Below are 7,677 nucleotides of genomic sequence, written 5' to 3'. Positions count from 1 at the left end.
CGGATTTCGGCTTTGGTATTTTAATTTACGATTGATTTCATTGAAGTTAAACCGATTAGAAATTATTCGAGTTCGGCTCTAATTACCTTTATCTGTTTTAATCGATTTATTACCAAATACTTCTGGTTATTAATCTTGCGCATGATTTTTCTCAGATGGTGTGCGATTCGGATTATTTTGCCTTGAACATTTTAGTCGTCGAGTTCTAATAAATCTTGTTTCGAACAAAATCACAGAGTGAGTCGAGCTTCCAAACTCGTATACGCGCGAGCGATGAATTTTAAATAATCACCGGACGCACCGATTTTCGGAACAACTAGGTTCCGAACATCACGAAAATTTAGAACGGGCCTGGATAGATGAAAATAAAAACGATGTCGCACTCGCGACAGACGAAACTGATGCGATATTAAAATCGCGATAGACAAAGATTATTAAAATTTAGCGTCCGTTTACCCACTGATATTACGTGCTTAAATCCATACTCGTTGTCGAGCGGAATATAAACACATAGGGTGTTACAACCCTCCCCCTTAAAAGAATCTCGTCCCGAGATTCGGAGCGAAAGACTTTTAAGAGTAGAGAAGCATGTAACCCATGTCCATATCAGCGATAATCATGAGACAATTCCAAATAAAGATAAGTGTCTCAGGATGTCGTTTCTCTAGTGGGCATAACATGCATCGCTTTAAGCTAATTTAGAAATGTCCACCAATAGAGACGATGTCTACCAGAGGAACACATAAGGTTTCATGTGTGCAGTTTGCTTTTTCTGATGACACTGTATTATCTGAGTCTGTTGAGCAAGCGACAGATACGCGATTTTACCCAAACAGAACCAGATGCAACCTCTTGGGTAAAACACACAGAAGGAGGTTTACCAACAAGTGGTCATGGTAAGTTTATAGCACACGAGACGGGTGTGAATGTCAAACAACATCACAGTTAACTCGTGTTAGCCAGAGAATCCAAGTCCACGAAAGGTGATATAGATTCGAGAAAACCACCAGCGGAGAGATATGTAGATGATGTTTTCGTAACCAATCCATTTTATCGAGCACTAATCATGGATCGACTTAATCACACATGCTGGAAAAACACACGTGAGGCAATCGGGGCATGACTAGAGCGATAACTAGGTAGTCATTGGCCAACTTAATCCCGGTTCTTATAAACACTTCCTTAAGAGGGGTTGTACAAAAGTGAGTTTAGAAACCTCGGCAAAACGATCTCTAAACTCAACTTTTGTTCACAATGCAGTTACAAGTTAGTCAAAACCAACTGACTTGGGTAACGAGTTCACATTTGTAACGAGTTCACATTTGTTACAAGTTAGTCAAAACCAACTGACTTGGGTAGCAAGTAAGTCCTCTCGGTACCATCGATAAGCCAAGGGTTACGAGTTCACATTTGTTAACAAGAGATCATACACTTGGGTAGGAATCCATTTGGTCACGTTGTTCATTCGTTTCTTCATGCGAGATAAACTGACTTGGTTCGGGCATGCATGGATTAAATAAGAGAGCGAATGAACAAACTCCTGCATCTCAGCAGCAGGGGAAACAAATCTCCATTTTGAGAGCTAACCAGCTGTTTTTCAACACTAAAAAGCTCCAAGGCTTCACCTTTACACAAAAGATGCAAATGAAACTTGTATGTGTGAAGTCACTACCAAGATCAACCACAAATGAAAGTGGTATGCCCTTTTGATCCAACAGAGATGATAGATGTTGCTTGGTCACCTCGACAAACAACATAGAAATTGTTTCAAGGAGGAGGTTGACGGAAGATAACATATTGATATAATATCATAATGGATTATGACTACTAATTGTGATACTAGCGTGTGCCGAGTAGCGCAACCATGTGCGCACACACAGAAGGCCCTCAGTTTCGTCACGGCACCACTGGTTTTAGTCATAACACCATTATCAGACATAACCAATAAGAAATCTCACGCGACACAAATGAATTGGGCAAGGGTGACAATGTACAAAGAGATACTCCACTTGTAAGGATGGTTACAAGTAGAGAGCCAAACATATCATGACCCGATGAAATGAACAAGGCATGGCCATAACCTAAATTTGTTAATGAAGGGAGTACAATGGGAGACTGTTAATTCAGCCCCAAGCATATTTCTATGCCCATCATAGAGATTACAAGGTCAAGGATTAGTATCTGATTAGATACGGAGGGAAAACAAACATAAGATTAAGTTGGTATGCCTTCGATAGATATGAGAAAATTAAAGGCACCAAATTCAAGAAAATGATCGGACATGCTTTCCTAAACTAGGTTGGTAAAACAACACGGCGATCTTCAAGAACAGGCAAACTAGAATAGAGACATCAGCTTGCACAAATCAAACAAGGGAATGGTTTTAGAAGGAAACATGACTCGAGATTCTTGTTTTAAGCTCGGGTACACTTTTATGTTCAACAAAGAAATTATCTAGGCATTTATTTGTATGTGTTTGGTCATGGAGGGATAACGGAAAATTCAAACTTAAGTCATGGTTCACTAAATAAGAACATGGCCTAATTTTGGGTTTAGGCAATCAAGTCACCAACTCTCTATTGGCACATCAAGTTCAAGAGCAAACACATATAACACCCTAACAGGTTACCTAAGGAAACAGAGAATAACTATTTCACTGACGTTCATAATACCGCAATTCACCACATTAACTACAATCAATGGTTGCTGGAATAAAGATGAGAGAAGCATTTTGGATGTATAGGTGACAAACATGATGCAACAATCAGGATGCATGCTCGTCCTACACGTCCTCACTGATTTTGCCAACATAATGTGGCAATAACGTTCTATATCGGTGGCATACATTCTCTCTCGGTATTTTGCTAGGCGTCAGCTACACATACGTTTTCGAGGTTAGTGTACCTACAGAAAATTCCATCACAGCCCAATTTCCCAATGATGCAATTCACACATGACAGTTTATCACAGTTTATACTCCATATATTGCTATATGGAGGCCAGCCCATCATTAAGCGTCGAGCCACACATAGGCACCGTTGCCACACTTTAACCATAGGGCAACTCATTATGGTAACTCACCTTCTTACCTGAGCGTAGGTGCGTCATTACAAGTACATTACACTTCTCAGTATTCCCATGTCTGTATACCCATACACATCCATGGGGTACTGAATTCCCAGAAAAATAATTACTCCACATCGCAGCTTTCATATATACATATGTAGAACATGTATATAGTCAAGCGCCACAATTAAGCACTCCCCTAGACCGACGGTTGTTCGGTCATGCTCTCACATCTCACCTTACCTGAGCGTCGATCCATTCAAAACTGAATGGCCTCAAAAATAAAAGTACGCATGTATGCAATACCCCTGGTTGTGGGTTAGTGGTTTTAAACTAAGCCACCTGATAGTCCTTAACTTAGGGCTTAATAGAGGATGTCGCTAGCATTATAGTTTTTCAAATCTGTTTTTCAAAGCCAAACAATGTGTTTAGTTGAAAATAGGTTTTTCGAAACAAAAACTTTTGTTTTGAAAATACGTATGTGACCGTATATACTTAATCCTGCTCCGATACCAGCTGTGGTAGAACCTCCCAAGTTATTGGGCCCACATGCACCTGTCCTTGTCTCAAAGACCTCAGACGGCTATGCATGTGCACCAGATAACTTAACAGGATCCGTCCAATTGCCCAAGGACATCGGATAAACCACTTACAACCAGGACCGCAAGATTAAGTAACACAAATCACACATACCAATATTTTTGCAGCTGAAATCTTATTACCAATTTTTACAAGTTACAAAAATTTTACATTATTTTATCGGAGTGATTGCAAAAGTATAAGTTTGAAATATATGCTAGCTCAAGGGATCATCCTCAATAAGAAGTATAGAAGGGTTACTTAGACTTATAAGAAGGCCGAGCCCACCGGCACTTAACACCATCATCAGCAGCACAAAACTATAACCTGAAAAACAACAGGGAATAAAACCCTAAGTATGGAATTACTCAGCAAGACTTACCCGACTAAAGAAAAGACTCTCAAGGATATGCTGGCTAGAGGGATTCAAGGTATGGCTTATCAAGAATCAAAGACTCTGTTTTGCAGAATGCTTACTATGAGTGGATCCTTAAAAATCCATTTTTACTTGTCAGGTTAAGTAAAATTACCTGCATCTAGAGTTCTTTCTACCCTAGTTTAATCAGTTGACCTGCACTAGCCGTCTTTTATCATCCCATCAGTTCACTGGATTTCTATGTGTAAGTCAGTGACCAAGTCTTCATGTCCGCGAAGTTACGGCGATCCGAATCGATTAATACCCAGCTGGGGATATCCGATCACACGACATATGTAGCACTTAACCCTTGCATATGTCAACTCGCCATCGGGGTTCTTAAGACCAGATCAGGTTCACGCTAACCGAGAGCACAGATACACCACCGTCCAACCTCTTGCCATGGAGGGTACACACTACTCTCGCCATCTCTCCACGACCATTGCGTGTTATCTTATTCTGGTATTAGTCTTGCCGAGGCAAAGCTTACCCATGATGAGGCATGTGACCAGTTAAAGGGTCCTCGATCATCAAGCCTACATCAACACGGTCCTTAATCGACTCAGACGGAGACACTACACCGAGACTCCTTTCTCGTGCAAGTCAACCACCCGGTATCAGCTTTATCATTTAAAACCCAAAGTTTGGTACCTAGCAGAGGTACATCTTTTCCGATGTTGAACCCATCAAGGCCCTGATGGATTCACCATCACAATTTTTTTTGAAAACATTCCCACCCACTAAAGCATCACTTTTGTTTTAAAAACAAAACATTTTGTTTTTCTAGAGCAAGGCTAAGCATCAAAAATCCTTTTCAAAAAGGGTATCAAGGAAGGGTAATCAATTTTTCAAGGAAGAAAATGCATCAATCGTTTAGCATACAACTCCTATCACCTAATGCATCAAACAAGGTGATAAAGATTTTAAAACACAAGGAGGTGACAAATGCACCGGGGCTTGCCTGAATAACACTAGGTCAGTGTTGTTAGGTGACGTCCACTTGGCGATCATCCTTGTCCTAGCACTTGATTAGATCATCCTATCTTCAGGTTCATCCATCAACATCACCATGCGGATTAGCCCACGCTTGGGATCGACTTGGGTCGTCTTCCGCATCACATGATTAATTAAGGTACCTGAATGATATGCATAATGCACATGTATGCATATAAGGAGGAATATCGCAAACCTAAATAATACTTATACGACAGCGAATTAAACACCCAATCTAGAATAAGATAACTAATTAAGTAGGGTATCGACTTCATCCATTAACCAAACTGACATAATAACACTAGAAAATCTATTTTTATTCCTAGCTTTTTATTAGCTCTTTAAACTGTGTATCTTAATTACTTGATTTACCGATTTATCTAAATCGATCATCACAATATACGCATGCTAAATTAATAATATTTATTGTGACCAAAAATTCTATTTAATCTATTTTATAGACCTAGTTGACTGGAATACGAATAAACTTACCCTTATGACATCCGATTTGAAACCACGAAATCGACGACTTGTTCGAGCTTTTTGTCGCGCACTTGGTGAACACCACGCTGCTGGCTTCGTCTTCACCCGACGTTTGGGATTTCTTGATGACGCGCGGAACGACGACGACCTTCGATTGAAGTCTGGAGCGAGCTGGTAAGGTGGGGGTCGAGCAGGGGATGATGGGTTCGATGACTCGACGGTAAACGCGAACACGCCGAAACCCGATGGATGAGGAGCGAGCGTACGGATGGGTCGGGCTGGGACCAGATGACCACGACGAACTTCACCGGCGAAGTCCGGCAAGCGCCATGACAGGTTGGAGACAGGATCTAACAGCGGTGTTGTACCATGGCGAATAAGAAATCGACGACCGACCAAGATGTGATCGGCGAGTTGAACGACTCTAACGATTTGGCGGCGGCCGTGACAGCCTTGACAGATCAAGGCTGAGGCGCAATAATTCCAAATCAAATTAGAATGAGACCGACAAACAGACGAAGCTGGTTCTTTAGAAATCGGTGATGAAGTGAGCCAGCACGAGTGTCACGGAACAGTGGGGCGCAGGGATGCGCGACAAAATCCCGGGCGCGACGCAGGGGACCGGCCACGGCGAGCATAGGGACACGGCTGCGCGCGACGTGTGCGCAGAGAGCTCGACCGGACGCGGCGAGCTGGGGACTGAGCGCGGTCCGAGCTAGGAAGAGCCGGGATACCACGGCGTGCAGGGAGATGGCAAGGCGGAGCGCGCGTCAGGGAAAAACGCCGGCAGCAGGCGCGACACAGGGGGAAACGTCGGGGAAGCTGGGAGCTTGGGGCGCGCACAGAGAACACCATGGCGCGCGATTAGCAGGAAAAGAGAGGAGGAACGGTCGAGCTGGAGAAGCAAGGGAGGGGTGCGACCACGCGATGCAGGAAGCCGAGGGCAGGGGAACGCGCGGTGGCTACAGCCGAGCAGGCAAGCTGCGCGCTGTACCAGGGAGCAGGGGTGCCGTGGCCATGGGGAGAGAGAAGCTGGGTCAGGGAGAGCCGCGGTGAAGGAAAACCGAGCTGGAGTACGAGCGCGTAGGGGAGCTCGCGGGCCCGACGAAATCCGAGCAAAGAGACTCCGGCCCTGGATGGAGCTCGGCGTGGCCAGGCGAGCAGGAGATCAGGGAACCGCGACCTCCATGGCCGAGCAGAGAACTAGGGCGCGACGGCTGAAGAGAAATGAAGGGAGGAGAGAGGAAACCGCGCGCGCGTAGCATAGAAGCCAGGGGCCGAGCTCAGGGAGCCAGCCATGGAGCAGCGACGCACGGCGAGGAGACTCCAGGGGCGCGCGGCGTGGAGGGAGATGAGCACGCGCACGGAGCACGAGGCGCGACGCAGGGAGGACGCGCGTCAGGGAAGAGATGGAGCGAGGGCGAGCCTGGGCGCGGATGGCTGCTTCCGCAGCACCAGAACTGGTGCTCCGTGACCGTGTGGGCACTGGAGCCACGAACAAGATGAAGGCGGCTAGGGAGAAGATAAAGAAGAAGCGGCGTGAAAAATCTGAACAGGGGGCGGCGGGATAAGGCCAGGCGGGATATTTTTCCTTTTTTTGATTTTCTTTTATCTTTTTTGTTTTTAGAAATTCGCAGATATTTCTAACTCCAGATTTTAGCGAAAAATGGATCGAATAATTAGGATTGATAACAACAATTTGATAGGATGTGATTTGGTAAATTTTTCGGAATCAGTTGAGTTTTCTCCCGTGATTTATATCTGGAGATTTAGATCGAGACGAGAACACACGGACCGAACTACACGGATTTCGGCTTTGGTATTTTAATTTACGACTGATTTCGTTGAAGTTAAACCGATTAGAAATTATTCGAGTTCAGCTCTAATTACCTTTATCTGTTTTAATCGATTTATTACCAAATACTTCTGATTATTAATCTCGCACATGATTTTTCTCAGACGGTGTGCGATTCGGATTATTTTGCCTTGAACATTTTAGTCGTCGAGTTCTAATAAATCTTGTTTCGGACAAAATCACAGAGTGAGTCGAGCTTCCGAACTCGTATACGCACGAGCGATGAATTTTAAATAATCACCGGACGCATCGATTTTCGGAACAACTAGGTTCCGAACATCACGAA

The 7,677-nt window shown here is 44.1% G+C and overlaps 1 long non-coding RNA gene across 1 annotated transcript; it reads right to left on the bottom strand.

The window, feature by feature from the left end:
• Nucleotides 1-4,884: 4,884 nt before the first annotated feature.
• LOC118472078 (uncharacterized) lies at nucleotides 4,885-7,077 on the bottom strand. The gene is made up of 2 exons (XR_004849620.1): nucleotides 5,546-7,077; nucleotides 4,885-5,196 (listed from the first exon to the last, which is right to left on the bottom strand). It is a non-coding gene; the product is annotated as an uncharacterized lncRNA (long non-coding RNA).
• Nucleotides 7,078-7,677: the final 600 nt, after the last annotated feature.

The sequence above is a fragment of the Zea mays genome, chromosome 5 (assembly GCF_902167145.1).
Source record: "Zea mays cultivar B73 chromosome 5, Zm-B73-REFERENCE-NAM-5.0, whole genome shotgun sequence".
Classification (NCBI taxonomy): domain Eukaryota; kingdom Viridiplantae; phylum Streptophyta; class Magnoliopsida; order Poales; family Poaceae; genus Zea; species Zea mays.
The sequence above is the reverse complement of the archived record's forward strand: the minus strand, read 5'-3'. Positions and strand labels throughout refer to the sequence as shown.